The sequence below is a fragment of the Myotis daubentonii genome, chromosome 19 (genome assembly GCF_963259705.1).
Source record: "Myotis daubentonii chromosome 19, mMyoDau2.1, whole genome shotgun sequence".
Lineage (NCBI taxonomy): Eukaryota > Metazoa > Chordata > Mammalia > Chiroptera > Vespertilionidae > Myotis > Myotis daubentonii.
Genome location: NC_081858.1, coordinates 18,664,141 through 18,681,058, shown reverse-complemented (window position 1 = coordinate 18,681,058; position 16,918 = coordinate 18,664,141). Strand labels below are relative to the sequence as shown.

At 44.5% G+C, this 16,918-nt stretch overlaps 2 long non-coding RNA genes across 3 annotated transcripts in view; both read right to left on the bottom strand.

The window, feature by feature from the left end:
• LOC132222295 (uncharacterized) overlaps positions 1-16,918 on the bottom strand; it is a 139,313-nt gene that overhangs the window by 35,274 nt on the left and 87,121 nt on the right. The gene's annotated exons all lie outside the window — the stretch shown is intronic.
• LOC132221798 (uncharacterized) lies at positions 3,933-8,495 on the bottom strand. Its single transcript, XR_009450076.1, has 2 exons — positions 8,453-8,495; positions 3,933-4,436 (listed from the first exon to the last, which is right to left on the bottom strand). It is a non-coding gene; the product is annotated as an uncharacterized LOC132221798 (long non-coding RNA).

Sequence of the window (16,918 nt, the reverse complement as noted above, 5' to 3'; positions counted from 1 at the left end):
TAAGGGTTGGCTGAGTTGAATTTCCCACCTTGTTGCTCATCAATCCCTGTGGCAGGTGGAAGAATGCAAGAGCCCAGGCTCCATCTCAGACCTAGCCATGGGAATCTGGGAGGAGTGCTGGCAGGTGTTCCAAGCAGGTCAAACACGCAGGCACGCAGGCCGTTTGCCTCCTTTAAATATCCCAGTCCCAGCCATGACTTTGCTTCCTAGGACAGTGGTCGGCAAACTGCGGCTCGCGAGCCACATGCAGCTCTTTGGCCCCTTGAGTGTGGCCACGAAGTTTCAATCGCACTGTACGTGCGCACGTGGTATTTTGTGGAAGAGCCACACTCAAGGGGCCGCAGTTTGCTGACCACTGTCCTAGGAGGTCACAATTGGTCGCAGTGGGTGCCCATGGACCGGACCCTCCGGCTGTGAGATTGACAATCTTGGCCGTGACCAGAGGAAGCCAGGGCTGAGATCTCTAAGACACCTTCCAGCTTATCCATTGTCGAGGGCGCAGGAAACCAAGAAGGTCTTCCTGGAAGAGATGCTGCATTTAGGTTTAAAAGAAAGGCAAAGGATACACACTAGCTGGGTGGAAGGGAAGGCTCCCAAATGCAGCTTCTTTTGATCCAATAGCTTTCCTTTTCTACAAAGGGAGGCACTTTTTTTATTATTATTAGTTAAGGTATTACAAATGTGTCCTCATCCCCCCCATTAACCCCCAGCCTCCCCCCCCCCCAGGAAGGCACTTTTGAGGATAAGGCATAAATCTGAGCAAATCTCCTTTGTAAGAGAGTGGGTGCACCCCCTCCCCCAGCACACCTGCATTTCCCCCTCCCCTTTTACTTCCCCCACATGGGTGCATCTTCTAAACTCTGAGGAACCCCAGGAGACCTGCAACCAGAGGAGCAATGGTCAGGGGTAGCTTGTCCTGGGCTAACTAACCCCCCTGAACCTGTCTCCAGGGCCCCCTTTTCTCTGCCTCTCCAGGGAGCTGACAGCAGCCCCGCCTTGGCTCACTTCTCTCCCATAACGTTTCCAGAGAGCCAGAGCAGCCCTGCCTTGTCTCTCTTCTGTTGCGTGTTCTATCCTAAGTCTTTCCTTGTTCCATGTCCCTGGCTTTAATAAACACACTCTAAATAAATAAATAAATAAATAAATAAATAAATAAATAAGAGGAAATGAAGCCTGGTGGAAGGAGATAATGGCAGAGAGGCACTGAAACCAGTTAAAGGCTGATGGAGCCATACACTTCAGATGGATAATGCACCAGAGCCAGAGCTGGGAGAGCACCTCTCTCATTTCCCATCATCTTAGGACTTGCTCACACCCATTGTTTTTCAAATGGATGATAAGGTGGAGTCTTGTACGCCTGTTACCCTGGGACATCCTGTTCCTTGTCATCAGATCTCTGCTATGGTCAGGCTTTCTATTTAGTGAGGTTTTCTCTTCCTCTAAGGCTCTGATGATGAACAAATGTGTGACCTCTTAGTTGTAGTTACTGGTGGGAAGAGATGCTTCTTAACATTGAAAAATTGGAACTAGCTTGGCTGGTGTGGCTCAGTGGTTGAACATCCATCTATGAACCAGGAGGTCACGGTTCAATTCCCAGTCAGGGTACATGCCTGGGTTGTGGGCTCAATCCCCATTAGGGGGTGTGCAGGAGGCAGCTGATCAATTATTCTCTCTTATCATTGATATTTATCTCTCTCTCCCTCTCCCTTCCTCTCTGAAATAAGTAAAAAGATAAAAGAAAAGTCAGAATTAGGAAAATGATCTCTGCCTCAAATTATAATATCCAAGTGCCAGAACAAACCAGTTTTTACAAAACAGGTTGATCATCTTGAACTTGATCTGTAAAAATGATGTAAATCAAATAGCAAATCAAACAGTTAACAAAAGATAAATTACTAATATATCAACAACTATAAATTAATACAATAAGAACAGCTAACAACTATTATAAAGCTATTTTAATATAATAGTGTCTAGAAACAGTTCCAATTGTATGTGGGCCTTAACAAACCAGACGACGGCATTTTAATTCAATGGAAAATGGTTTATTTTATAAATATTGCTGACACAATTGACCATTCTTTTGGCATAGTTTATCAGAGAATTGCTCAGTATCTAGTCTCTCTTGTCCATGATGGTATTAGTGGGGCACATGGCCACCTGGAATGAGTGGGATTTTTCCCAGTCTTCCTTTTTAGCTAGGACGGATTACATGACTCAATTCAGGACAATAGGCTATTAGTGGAAGTGGAACAGGCAACTTTTAGGTAGAGTCCTGAGTGGAAGTCGGTGTGCCCATCTTCTCTCTTCTGCTGCTCAGTGGAATGTGGACATCACAATGAGCCATCTTGGACCACGAAAATGCAGGGTGGCGTAAGAGGATAAAAAAGGCTGGATTCTTGGATGACATCATGCAGAAGTTTCAACAATAGTTTCCACACCAGTCCTGAAATGCCCATACAATTATATCCTGTGTCAGTCACAGCTATTTGAGATTTTTGGTATATGCAGCCAAATGGTAGGACATCTTGCCCTTAGTTTTATACTAATAAATAAAAATAAATAGAAACAAAAATAAAAAATGGCTTAGAGGAAGATCTAAATATGCTATTTACTTTGCCCACTAATCACAGTTTGGAGACTCCTAATACATCATAAGAACCTTAAAGATCTTGACTGCAGCACTATTTATAACAGCAAATGTTTGTCAATATGGGAGTAGTTAAATATAGTATAGCGTGCCCTTTCTATAATACATTGTGTAGTTATTAAAAAGGATGAATTAGGTTTATATTCGCTGACCATGAAAAATAGTCATGACGTATTATTAAAGTTAAAAAGCTTGCAGAGTAGTGTGCGTGTGGTAAAATATATGTAACATAAAATTACCATTTTAATAATTTTACATTATACAGTGGCATTAAGTACATTCACATTATTATGCAACCATCACCTCTATCTCCAGAACTTATCCATCATCCTATATTGAAACTGTAAACCCTTTAAGTAATAACTGCCCAATTCTTGCTTCCGTAGCCCCTGATAAGCACTGTTCTACATTGTCTCCATAAATTTGATTACTCAAGCTGTTTCCTGTACATGAAATTATACAGTATTTGTTTTTTTAATAGATTTTTATTGATTTCAGAGAGGAAGGGAGAGGGAGAGAGATAGAAACCTCAATGATGAGAGAGAATCATTGATCGGCTGCCTCCTGCATGCCCCCCACTGAGGATTGAGTCTACAACCCTGACCAGGAACACAACCATAACCTTTTGGTTCATAGGTTGACACCCAACCACTGAGCTACACCAGCTGGACAGTATTTGTTCTTTTGTGTTTGGCTTAATTCACTTAGCATAATGTCTTCGTGGTTCACCCATGTATCAAAATTTCATTTGTTTTCAAGGCTGAATAAGATTCAATGCATGTGTATACTACGGGTTGTTTATCCATTCATCTGTTGATAAACATGTAGTTTGTTTCCACCTTTGGCTGTTGAAAATGATGTTTCTATGAACCTTTGTCTACTAATATCTGTTTGAATTTCTGCTTTCAGTTCTTTGATGGAATTGCTGCATCAATTCTATGTTTAAGTGTTTGAGGAACTGCTACAGTGTTTTCTTTGTATTTTTTAAAAAATATATTTTCATTGATTTCAGAGAGGAAGAGAGAGGGAGAGGGAGAGAAACATTAATGATGAGCATCACTGATTGGCTGCCTCCTGCATTCCTCACTGGGGCATCGAGCCCGAAATCTGGGCATGTGCCCTGACCCAGAATCGAACCTTGACCTTCAAGTTCATAGGTCAACACTCAACCACTTAGCCACACCCGCTGGGCTGCCACTCTGTTTTTCACAGCAGCGGCACCATTTTACATTCCCACCAGCAGTGCCCAAGGATTCCAGTTTCTTCACATCCATGCTGACACTTGTTTTCTGCCTTTTTTTTTTTTTTTTAACTTTTAGTCTGTCTTTATTCTTTCATTTTTGAAAATTGGTACCTGGGGGTCACCTAAACTAGTGGGGGCAAAAGACCACCCACAGGTATACATGCTGTCTCCAGTGCCGCCAGGGTCAAGCATTTTTTGCTTTACCGAATCTGGGCTGTTTCATTGGCTTCCCGCCCAAGTGGCCCTTAGGAGTGGCACCTGCTATGCTGGGCCCTGGGCTTTATCTGGGTTTAGAGGCCAACTGTCACTAGTCCTGGTGACTAACTGCAGCACCCCCTCCACCTGGTTTTCGGTGGGCCCTACTATCAGGGTGTCACTGATACGAAGGATGACCAAAACGCCGGTGGTGACCTGGACTGGTGGGAGGCCAAGCCCCGCCCACTGGTGGCAGATTGCCAGGGGGTCGAGGTGTGCCTGCGGAAGCCTACTGGAAGTCTACTGCATGTCGGTCCAAGTGAATGCAACGTGGTCCTCCTCTTCCTCCTGCAAGTGGAGTGAGAAATAAGCATTAGCCAGATCGATGACAGATATGCCAATCTCCAGGGTAGGCTGTCACTATCTCAGAGATGGAGATGATGTCTGGCACCTCAGGGGCCAAGGGCACGGCCTTGGCATTCAGCCTGTGATAGTTCACTGTCAGCCTCTGTGCCCTGGAGGCCCTTGGGCTGGCCAAACCAGGCTGTTAGATTGTGACACTGTAAGTCTTGATATCTGATAAGGTAAATCCTTCAGCTTTGTTTTTCAAATTTGTCTTAGCTATTCTGATCCTTTTTTGCATTTTCATATTCATTTTTAAAAAGCTTATTGTTACACACACACACACACACACACACACACACACACACAATCTGCCAGTGATTGACTGAGATTGCATTGAATCTATAGATCAATTTGGGGAGAATTAAATGATGATAGACTGAGGCAACACAGTATATGAACATAGACCTTTTTTACAGAGGTCTTCTTTAAATTCTCTCAGTATTGTCTTATAGGGTTCACTATAGAGGTCTTGGGCATATTTTGTTAAGTTTATATATTAACGATCATTACCTGAATTAGTTATTTCATTAGAAATTGCCAATGGTGACTTTCTATCATTCATTATGCATTTATTAGCTAGACCATGTCTACACGTACTCACCTTCATCCCCTCAAGCAGCGGTTCTCAACTTGTGGGTCGAGACCCCTTTGGCGGTCGAACAACCCTTTCACAGGGGTCGCCTAAGACCATCCTGCATATCAGATATTGACATGACGATTCATAACAGTAGCAACATTATAGTTATGAAGGAGCAAGGAAAATAATTTTATGGTTGGGTCACAACATGAGGAACTGTATTTAAAGGACCAGAAGGTTGAGAACCACTGCCCTAAAAGAATCTGATTTCCCTGATACAGAGTTCATACCAAAAGGCAGGATAAATGCCTAACTCTTTTTCTTTACTTACTGATTTTTAAACTGGTGAGTTGGTGCCCCAGCAACACCCCCAAACAACCTAGTTTTGTTTTTGTTGGGAGAGGCAGTCTCATGCGCACAGTCCTTCAACCCCACTTCCCCGAACATTTTCTCCCCCAGATCAATGATGAAACTGGACTAAATTGTCAAAAACAGCTATTTAAGGGCTCTGGGAATTGACCAAAGGGGCGGATGACCAAGTTAGAAGGGGTTATTAATGAGACACTGGACTTGGTAAAAACAGTAGGTTCTGTGGCGATCCTCCTGGGATTGTTTCCATTTCTTCCAAAGTTTGTGGGAGGCACTACCAGGTGTTCAGGCTGTGAGAACGCACAGCTTCGCTGCCAGAGGGGTCTCACTTGACTTGGAGTGAGCTGGAAAAACCCACGCCCAGCAGCGCTGTAAGTAATAATTGTGATCTTGGTGACAAACAAACAGGTAAAACCAGTGGCTCCGCTGGTAGTCCTGGCTGGGACAAGTGGGAGACTGCCAACAATTTAACAGGAAGATCTGGAATAGGAGACAGTCAAAAGGTCTGGATAAGTTTCCACATGTCTGCACAGGGCAGACCCGAGAGGACCCTACATGCTATCTACATCAACAGCATGGTTGATGAAAGAAAAATCTGATAAGTTGGACATCATCAAAATTTAAAATCTCAAAAGAGACATTGATAAAATGACAAGTCAAGCCACAGACTAGGAGAAACTATTTCCAGGTTATAGATCTGATAGAGGTCTTGTGGCTGGAGTTACAATGAAGTCTTATAACTCAATTAATAAGAGGCCTGATTAAAAATGGGCAAACTATTTGAATAGATACTTTACCAAAAAACCATATGAATATTTAAAAATCCCATGAAAAGACGGTTAACACAATTAATATTAGAAAAAATGTAACTTAAACCATAACGAGATACCAAGGCACCCACTAGCATGAGTATAATAAGAAATACAGAAAATGTTAAGAACTGGGGTGGATGTGAATAAAATGAATTCTTCATCTATTGCTTATGGAACTGTAAAGTGGTATTGCCACTCTGGGTTACTATTCGACAGTATCGTAAAAAGTTAAAACAAACTTATTATATGACTCAGCAATTTCACTCCTGGGTATATATCCAAGCGAAATGAAAACATGTCCATGCAAAAACTTATATGTAAATGTTCATAGTAGCATTATACATAATATTCAAAACTGGAAACAATTCAAATATCCATCAACTGGTGAGTAGATCACCAAAATGGGGTACATCCTATATAATAAAAGGCTAATATGCAAATTGTCCCCTCAGGAGTTCCACTGACCAGGAGTTTGACTGCTTGCTATGACGTGTGCTGACCATCAGGGGGTGGCATAGAACGAAGGAAGGCCCTGGCCGGCTGGCAGCTGGCAGCCAGGTGAAGGAAGGCCCTGATGGGCCCTGATCGGCGGCCAGGCCTAGGGACCCTACCTGTGCACCGGGCCTCTAGGTTAGCTATAAAATGAAATACTATTTTACAACATGAATGAATGAACTACTAATATAGTCATGCATATGATGTTTCAGTTGATGATGGACTACATATACAATGGTGATCCCATAAGATGATAATGGAGCTGAAAAATTCCTGTCACCTAGTGACATTATCACCATTACAACAGCACAGCACACTGCATCACTCCCGTGTCTGTGGTGATGCTGGTGTAAACAAACCTACTGGGCTGCTAGTTGTATAAAAGTAAAGCACGTGCAATTATGTATAGTACATAATCCTTGATAATGATGATAAACAACCGTTACTGGATTAGGTATTTACTATACTAGATTTATTACTGTTCTGTAGACTGCACTCTTTTTGTTTATAAAAAATTTCGCGGTAAATCAGTAAGCGCTGTTACCCCAGCAGCAGCCTCAAACATCTAGTGTTTACCTTTCTCTTGATTGCATCATTTCTCTTATGCTTGATTAAATTTCATGTTGTTTTATATATTTTGTATAGCCTAGGTACACATGATTATAAAGTCTACAATATTTTTTTTTAAAATGGTGAGTTACCTAGAAACCTGCCTTTATATATTTTTTTATTGATTTCAGAGAGGAAGGGGGAGGGAAAGAGTGAGAGAAACATCAATGGTGAGAGAGAATCATTGATCGGCTGCCTCCTGCACACCCCACATTGGGGGTCGAGCCCACAACTCAGGCATGTGCCCCAACTGGGAATCGAACTGTGACCTCCAGGTTCATACTAGTAGGTGATGCTCAACCACTAAGCCACGCTGGCCGGGCTTTTGAATTTTTATTAGAGTTTATTTGAGTCAAAACTGAAGACAATTGCCAGGAAGCAAGATCTCAAAATGCCAGGGAATAATAGTTTTATAGCTTCTTTTGTGTATTTGAAAGAAAGCTGCCAAAACCGGTTTGGCTCAGTGGATAGAGCGTCGGCCTGTGGACTGAAAGGTCCCAGGTTCGATTCCGGTCAAGGGCATGTACCTGGGTTGTGGGCACATCCCCAGTGGGAGATGTGCAGGAGGCAGCTGATCGATGTTTCTAACTCTCTATCTCTCTCCCCTTCCTCTCTGTAAAAAAATCAATAAAATATATTAAAAAAAAGAAAGAAAGAAAGAAAGAAAGCGGTAGAGATCCAGGTTGCGGCCGACTAGGTGGCTGCTACACTCACTTCCTCCCATGACCAAACTGGGATTACAACTAAAATATAGAACCATCAACCTGAATAACCAACTGAAAACTAGCTGAATAGAAGTCTTCCAACCAAAAACTTACAGAAGAAGCCACATTGAGACTGGTTTCCGAGACTGGCCCCAGCCCCATGAGCTCCAGGGGGGATACTCCAGCTGCAGAGGTTCCCCCTGAGAAGTCTGAGGTCTCAAGCCCATGCCAGGCTCCCCACTCCAGACGACCAGAGCTGGGGAGAGGTCCCCATTTGGCTGAGAAAATCTGTGGGGATTCTATCTTCCAGGGAGAGACAAGAGTCTGCTGGAGACACAGGTGTCCTCTTAAAGGGCCCACACACAAAAATCTCCTTTGCAGTCAGTCACTCACCCTGGGCTCCAGGGGAGGGAGGGCAGAGCGGACTGGAGTCATTTGAGGAGAGACCAGGGCTTGTGGCTCTGGGGAGAGAGCTGAGTGCTCCACAGGCGCCATCTTTCTTAGGCGGAGCACTCCCCTCCTTACAACATCATCCTGGGAAAAGCAACAGCAACACCCTCTGTACGCTCTGTGCCCCACCCTGCAGGAATCGTGCCATGCTGAGGAGTCAGCTGCTTGGGGCAGGGTGTAGAGGTCTGGGCAGACTCAGGGGGTGTCATTGACTGAGTGGTGTGGCCTTGGGAGGCGAGAGATATCCCCGCCGTGAACCCAACTGGCGCATCCCCCTCATGGGAGATCCGCTAGCCACCCCTCTGGGCTCCAGGTGACCCCACCCTCTCCACTCCAGAGGGCCCCACCCTGGCAAAGTCTGGTCAGATTCCAGGACACACTGAGTGGCTGGTGTGACTCTGGGGCGGGGGCCACTCCTCCCACCTTCCCCGAAGCCTGACCAGCAACCCTGGCAACGCCCCCTCACAGGACATCCCCTGGCCCCACCCTCCTGACCCCCAGTGGCCCTGCCCTGTTGAGAACAGGCTGCTGGCAGAATCTTGAAGAGACTAAGTTGTGTGGCTCTAGGATTGGGGCTATTTTTTCCCGTGGATGCCCGCCTGAGGCAGAGCCATCCCGTCACATGGCCAAATCTTGGTCAGTGTGGGCCTCATAAACCCTGCTGGCCTCTCCCTGATGACTCCTTGGGGCCGCCACCCCACCAAAGGTCTGTAAGCACCCAGCAGGTGACAGATGGACTTGGAACACCCTGGGACATTGGCTGAGTGGCCTCAGACCCAGCACTGGCACCGAGTTTGAACCTGCATCTATTTGGTGAATACCACCCACCCCTCCTATCTGGTGGCTCACTGAGAACCCACCTCCTGCACCTCAAGTATACCGCCAGAGGCTCTTTCAGTGACTGAGCTATCAGGCAGCTGGCGGGGGCGGGGGCGGGGGGGTGGGCAGACGGAAGCAGGTGTTGGGGTCCTCAGGACTTTTGCTGACTTGCCCGTGGGCCTGGTGCTGGTAAAACCCAGCCTTGGTGCACAGCTTGGTCCTTCCTGCGTATACCCAGGCCCAGTGGAGGCAGTCACAAACTGTGGGCCACTTCGTAGCTCCGAACAGGTTGCCCAGGGCCAGTCACAGGCCGTGTATGACTCTGGCCTCTACCAGAGTCCCTCCCAAGAGGCCCCAGAACTAACACACCCAGTGGCCAGCTTCAGGTGATATCAGAACAGGATCCAATTACTTCACAAGCAGCAGATCCAAAGGGTCTCTCTCCCCCTTCTTCTCTGAAATCAATTAAAGTATATTAAAAAACTAGAGGCCCAGTTTACAAATTTGTGCACAGGTGGGGTCAGGCCGGCCCACCCTGAAAGGGGCCGATCAGGCCAGGCTGGCTGGGGGGAGGGGCCGAGGGAGGTTGGTGGGTTGGCCCTGCCCCCTGGTTGAACTCCCGGTCGAGGGGACAATTTGCATATTAGCCTTTTATCATATAGGATACATATAAAGCACATTTGACCAGCTAACTGTGGAGGTGAACAATGTGGAAATGAGGGAGTGGGGCTAGAGAAAGGGTATAGAAAGGTATGTATATGTACATTCATTTGCAAAAAATAAGAGGGGGATGCAGATTGATTGGATGCTAAAAACTGGGCAATATGATTTACTCAGATGTCTTCATCTGAGACCCAAAGGTGGGGGGAAGAGAGGGGGAAATCCAGTAGAGAACTATCTGCATCTTCAGATGAGTGGCTGCTTGGTGAGGTAGGGAGGGGAAAGAATGGAAGGGATCTACCGCAGTTACATCTGTGTGGTTTTATTTTTAAAAAATAGCCTGTGTGTTAGTTAGAGGCACTACAGCATAGAAATTAAAATCACAGGCTCTGGTGGTAGACTACCTGAGTTCAAACCCCAGTCTGCCAGTTATTTGTTGTTGTTTTGTTTTTAATCCTCACCCAAGGATATTTTCCCATTGATTTTTAGAGAGAGGGGGAGGGAGAGGGAAAGACAGAGAGAAATATCCATGTGAGAGAAGCACATCCATTGGTTTCTCCTGCACAAGCCCTGACCAGGGCCCGGGCCGGGAAGGAGCCTGCAACCTGGTATGTGCCCTTGACCGGAATTGAACCCAGGACCCTCCGGTCCACAGGCGGACACTCTATCCACCGAGCCAAACCAGCTAGGGTCCAATCTGCCAGTTATTAACCGCATGACTTGAGGGCAAGCTTCTGAACCTCTGTGTGCCTCAATCTCTTCATCTGTGAAATGGAACTGATGATAACATCTACCAGGTAGGGTTGCTGGAATAATGAAAATGTGTGTATTTTACGTGAGAATATATACATACTTCCACGGCACTTACCGTGCTTGGCACAGAACCACGTATTACCCATTTATTCTATTATTCAAGAGACCTAAAGCGAAAATGACAAAACAGAAACCTCCCTTTCATGGTGGACATGCATACATTAGTTAAGGTATGTTTTTTGAATTTTTGTTTTTGAACTATTTTTGAATTACTTACCAAAGAGAAAGAATACAAAAAGAATGGAAAGGAGTAAAGAATGAAGCAGGGTTTAAAAACTGGAAGATTAGAGAACTCTGAGGAAATAAAACATCTGTGGAGCTTTTGTTTTCCTTTCTTCTTAATGACTTTTTGATTTATTAGCCCTAAAATTCAGGGAAAGGAAACCGCTAATTCTGTAATGTTTGAGTCAGCGTCTGCTGCTAAAAGCTGTGATGAGGCGAAAGTGTGAAATCTTAGCTAAAATATACTTCATTTTGTCCTCTGTGTTCTTTGGAATTGCTTTATTGATCAACCGACAGGTTGTTTTTTTTTTCTTGGTTATAGGCTGTGTTCCTACTTATTTGCATACCTGCTAATATTTGATTGGGTGACAGACATGGTACATTTTATGTTATCAGGTGGTGGATTTTTTGAATTCCTTTACCTTTTTATGGGCTTGGATTAGAATGCAATAAGTTACTTGGAGTCAGTTTCATTCTTGAGGCTGTTTTTTCTTTGTTGCTGTGGAATTTTACTAATGGGGTGGATGATACAATGATCCCTAAGGAGAAAAGACAGAATTGCAATTAAAAATAATTCTAACCACGCATATATGCATTACCTATGGACACAGACAATAGGGTGGCGAAGGCCTGGGGTGGGGTGGGAACCGGGTGGAGGCGGACAATGGGAGGCAAAAAGAAGGACATCTGTAATACCCTCAACAATAAAGATTAAAAAAACATAAAAAATTCTAACCACGGTGGGAGATTTAACTGTTCATCATAAATTCTAGATTTCTATTTATGCCTATTTTTAAAAAATCTTTTAAAAAAAATTAAATTTATTAGGGTGACAGTGGTCAACATGAACATATAGGTTTCAGGTGTGGGTTTCTATGTTCCAAGATCTGTATGTTGCATCGTGTGCCCTCCACCCAAAGTCAAGTCTTCTCCTGTCACCTTATATTAGGACTCCCTTCTCCCCCTACCCGCTTCCCTCTGGCAACCACCACTCTGCTGTTTGTGTTCACGAGTTTCAGTTTTATATCCCACACGTGAGTGAAATCATATGGTTCTTAGCTTTTTCTGGCTGCCTTATTCCACAGGCATAATGCTCTCAAGGTCTATCCACATTACAGTGGGGCCTTGACTTACGAGTGTCCCGACTAACGAGTTTTTCGAGATACGAGCTGTCTCTCGGCCGATTTTTTGCTTTAAGTTTCAAGCTAAAAGTCGGGTCACGAGCCAGCTTCAGATACCCCACCGCTTGTTGGCGCAGTGAACGTCACAGTGAACGCCACAACATCAGCCCAGCAATACGTGTCTCACTCATTCACTGTTGATTTGACATACGAGTAATTTGAGTTACGAGCTCCATCACGGAACGAATTAAACTTGTAAGTCAAGGCCCCACTGTATTGCAGATGTCGCTATTTCATCCTTTCTTGTGGCTGAGTAGTATTCCATTGTGTCTATACGTACCACATCTTCCTTATCCAGTTCTCTATCGCAGGACACTTTGGTGGTCTCCATGTCTTGGCCACCGTGAATAGCGCTGCAATGAACACAGGGGTACATGTATCTTTTTGAATACATGATTGCCGGAAGCCAGTTCCAGCGTGTCATAATTGCAAGAGTTTCATCAAAAGGTTGATGGAACTTGGGGACTCAACAAGGGTTGAGTCACGTATGTTGTCACCTGTTGGGAATGGCTGAAGGCATTTCCCCAAACCTGAAAAGGGATGGGTTGCTTGCTGCCAGACAGCTCAGGGCATCTTAATCTACAGATGATTGCCTCCTACTGGCCAAACACCTCAACAGCCGAAGGCAGTTTCTCCAAAACCTGATAATCTGACAATGGATTGTGTATACGAAACCTGGTCCTTTGATGTATATATCTACCTCGCCTTAGGACAAACTGTGTTAATTAAAAGCAAGGGGTCCTGAGACGAGGAGAACTTAGTTCCTTTAGCTAAGTCTTCTCTGACTCCCCATATTCCTTTCAAAATTAGGTTTTGTCTCTGGACTCTTATTTAATTTATGCACAGCCCTTCTCCAGATTGCTGAACCCTTCTAGATGCCGGATCAAGACCACCGGCGTTACATGATTTCGAGTTTATCGGGAATATACACAGAAGGGGGATTGCTGGGTCGTATGGTAGCTCTATTCTTAATTTTTTGAGGAATCGCCAGACTGCTTTCCATAGTGGTTGTACCAGTCTACATCCCCACAACCTCTCCAACTCTTGTTATTGCTTGTCTTGTTGACAATGATGAGGCTTGTTTTTTAAACCGTGATAGGACAGGTCTAACACAACTTGGCATCGGGGGCCAATGGGGCCCCACGGAGGCAGTATGCTTCTGAGAGCTGAGCCCAAGTCTGATGCTGTAACCATTGAGCAAACTGACCAGGTCCGGTCTGAATTGAGTCTGGTTTTTGTTACTTGTTTCCCTAACTTCATCCATCCTTGGATTTGGATGGCACAAATGGCATTAATTGGGTCCCTGTCCTCTATGTCCCCAACCAGGGGGATTTCAGTTATGTGTTCTCTGGTTAGGGAAGAGAGGGAGAAACCATTTGCTCTCAAGTGTCCTTGGTTAGGAGAGATAAGGTCTTGCGATTCACTGGCTGGCTGTAAGCTGTTCACATTGTTTGGCCCTGCTTAATGATCTTGCCTCAGTTTCCCCATTCCATCCACCCAGGAATTTTCCTTGCTCTTACTGTCTGCCTCACTTGTCTCCTAATTCTACAATCTGTGTCATTTCTGGGTTGCTTGCATGTTTGCTTTTTCTCCTCATCATGGCTGGTATTTTTCTGGGGTGTTCTCTCTCTCTCTCTCTCTCTCTCTCTCTCTTTCTTTCTCTCTCTCTCTCTCTCGCATGCCTGGTAATTTTTGATTGGATGCAAGATATTATAAATTTTACCTTCTTAGGTGCCACACCTGAGAGAGCAGAAGAGGTGTCCTGGTGGCTGCCAGGTGGCTGGAGAAGCTGGCACCTAGCTCCCTCTTGTGGATGCAGCTAGGAAAGAGAGACAAGTGGCCACCCTCCAAGCGGCAGCCTCCAGTCCTCGTGCTGGTCTGAGGCTCCCACTCGCCTGCTGTGGCTTAGCTGGGGGTCTGTGGCTCAGGTTGGAAGCAGAGATGGCCACGGAGAGAGAGAAAGGCAGCTTTATTAGCAACGGGAGAAAGAACAAATTGACCAGAGGAGGCAGCTGCTTGCAAAGAAGGTTGTAGGTGGTGTCTAGTGGCTGCGGGGATCATTCCTGGGAGACGAATTGGTTGCCTCCTAAATGCACCCCAACTGGGTCCGGGAATTGAACTCGCAACCCTTTGGTGATGGGGCTGACACTCTAACCACTGAGCAACACCGGCTAGGGCATGGCTGTGATATTTTTTAATGCCATTATCTTTTTAAAAATATATATTTTATTGATTTCAGAGAGGAAAGAAGTGGGAGAGAGAGAGAGAAACAACAATGATGAGAGAGAATCATTGCACGCTCCCCACTGGGGGGTCGAGCCCGCAACCCGGGCATGTGCCCTGACTGGGAATTTAACTGTGACCTCCTGGTTCATAGGTCGACACTCACTCACTGAGCGACACCAGCTGGGCTTAATGCCATTATCTTGTCAACCATATTCTTTGCTATTAACCCTCTAAAGTTAATGCACGTGAATATCTGTTATAGATGGAATAAAATTCTGAAATGTTTATATGTGATATGTTAATATGTAACGACTAAGGGTGAAGAAATATAGCCTGGAAAGTTAATAATGCCAGATAACTTACTCCCTATGCCTAAAAGGACCAGGGGGTCCTTAATTATTATTTTAGTCTGTGCTTGTCTTTTGACTGGGATGAAAGTCTCACATCATAATTCCTAGAGGCCACATGTAAGAGCAACCTATGCTAGCTTTGATGTTTGTTGTGTGGATGAAATACCCACAAAAGGATTTCTGTTTTTATTTCATTATTTATCATATGTTCTCTGTGTCCCGTTTACATGTCTGCCTCCCCTACAAGAATGGTCAGTTCTTCAAGGGATCATGCTTTGTATTTGCCATGTGTGGAGCGATGACTAGGTTGACAAACATTTCATATGAAAAACTGTATCCCTCTTATTTTTATCTCCATTTTCAGGATTAGGAAACTGAGGCACAGTGAGATAAAACAAACTGCCCGAAGCCAGATGGTGATGAAAACTTGAACTCTAAAACTGTCTACTCATGTCTGTATGCCTGGCGCCTACCGTGTTAGTGAGGCATAATACTCAACACAGAATAGCTGAAGAAAGCTTGACTGATGGTGCATTTAAGAAGTGGCTGCCTCCCTGTGGACACAAGGTGGCGCTGTAGGCCCAGCCAGCTGCTTTGCTGGGTGGAAGGTTGAGGGTTTCTGTCTGGTTCACAGGCTGGGTCACTTCAGTTACTCAAACACAATTTCCGGGATGTCGACCAAAACTGAAACGAGAAAAATGTAGGTTCCCTGGTGCTCCGCTTTCCTATTTTTATAAGGGGAAGATTAATTCTGTCACTTGCAAAAAGAATGGGAATCCCATAAAATTGCTCATAAATATTTTGCATGTGTCCGTGAGGGGATCTGCTAGCACAGTGGTCGGCAAACGCATTAGTCAACAGAGCCAAATATCAACAGGACAACGGTTGAAATTTCTTTTGAGAGCCAAATTTTTTAAACTTAAACTATATAGGTAGGTACATTGTTATCATCTTAATTAGGGTACTCCTAAGGCTTAGGAAGAGCCACACTCAAGGGGCCCAAGAGCCGCATGTGACTCTCGAGCCGCAGTTTGCCGACCACTGTGCTAGCATGAATGGAGTTATCCCACTCACACACAGTAGGAAGGTTCAGGGCAAAGAACGGTAACTCGAAGTCTTCTTTTCTTGAGATAACAGAATATCACCTGCCTCCTAACCTCCATCCATAATTATTAAAAAAATCTCCCAGCTCAGATTCCTTGTAGAGCCCACACGTCTCTCCTTTTCCAAGGACTCGCAGCGCTCACTGCCTGAAAGCTGAGCATAAAGAAGGCAGAGCAACTGTATGATCTCACACAGATTCTCTGAAGGCAGTCACCGATCCCACCCACCAGCCTTATTCCTCTGAACGATTCTGTGACCTTTTCTCCGAGTTCTGTCCCATCATTTTAAAGAAATATGATGCTTTTTTGAACAATCTCCTTTAGATTTGTCCGTGTCTCCCTGCATTATAGTTGTCCTTCCAACAAGCACACTCTGTCCACTGCTCATGGCCAGCGTGGGTCCTCTACAATCACAGAACCCATTTCTTGCAACAATCAAGTCTACATCACACTTGAATTGGTTTTCTTTTCTTTGAAATATATTGCTGAGAACTGTAATCCCACTCCAAGGTACACACCAACACAACTGTATGCATATATTTATCAAAAATCATGTTCTAGAACAGTGATGGCGAACCTTTTGAGCTCTGCATGTCAGCATTTTGAAAAACCCTAACTTAACTCTGGTGTCACATATAGACATTTTTTGATCTTTGCAACTATAGTAAAACAAAGACTTACATTTTTGATATTTATTTTATATATTTAAATGCCATTTAACAAAGAAAAATCAACCAAAAAATGAGTTCGCGTGTCACCTCTGACACGTGTGTCATAGGTTCACCATCACTGTTCTAGAAGGTTCACAACACCCCTCTTACCAATGCCACCAGAATGAAAACTCCCCGAATGCCTTACAGTCGTCTGGAGGGATAAACAGTGGTATACTTATTCATTCAATGAAATACTATTCAATAATGAGAACGAATGAACTACAACTTCTAGAAGGACAAATCTCACACACTTATGTTGAGTGAAAAAAAAAAAAAAAAGCCAGTCATGAAATTATACAGAGTCTATGAGTTTACTACTTAG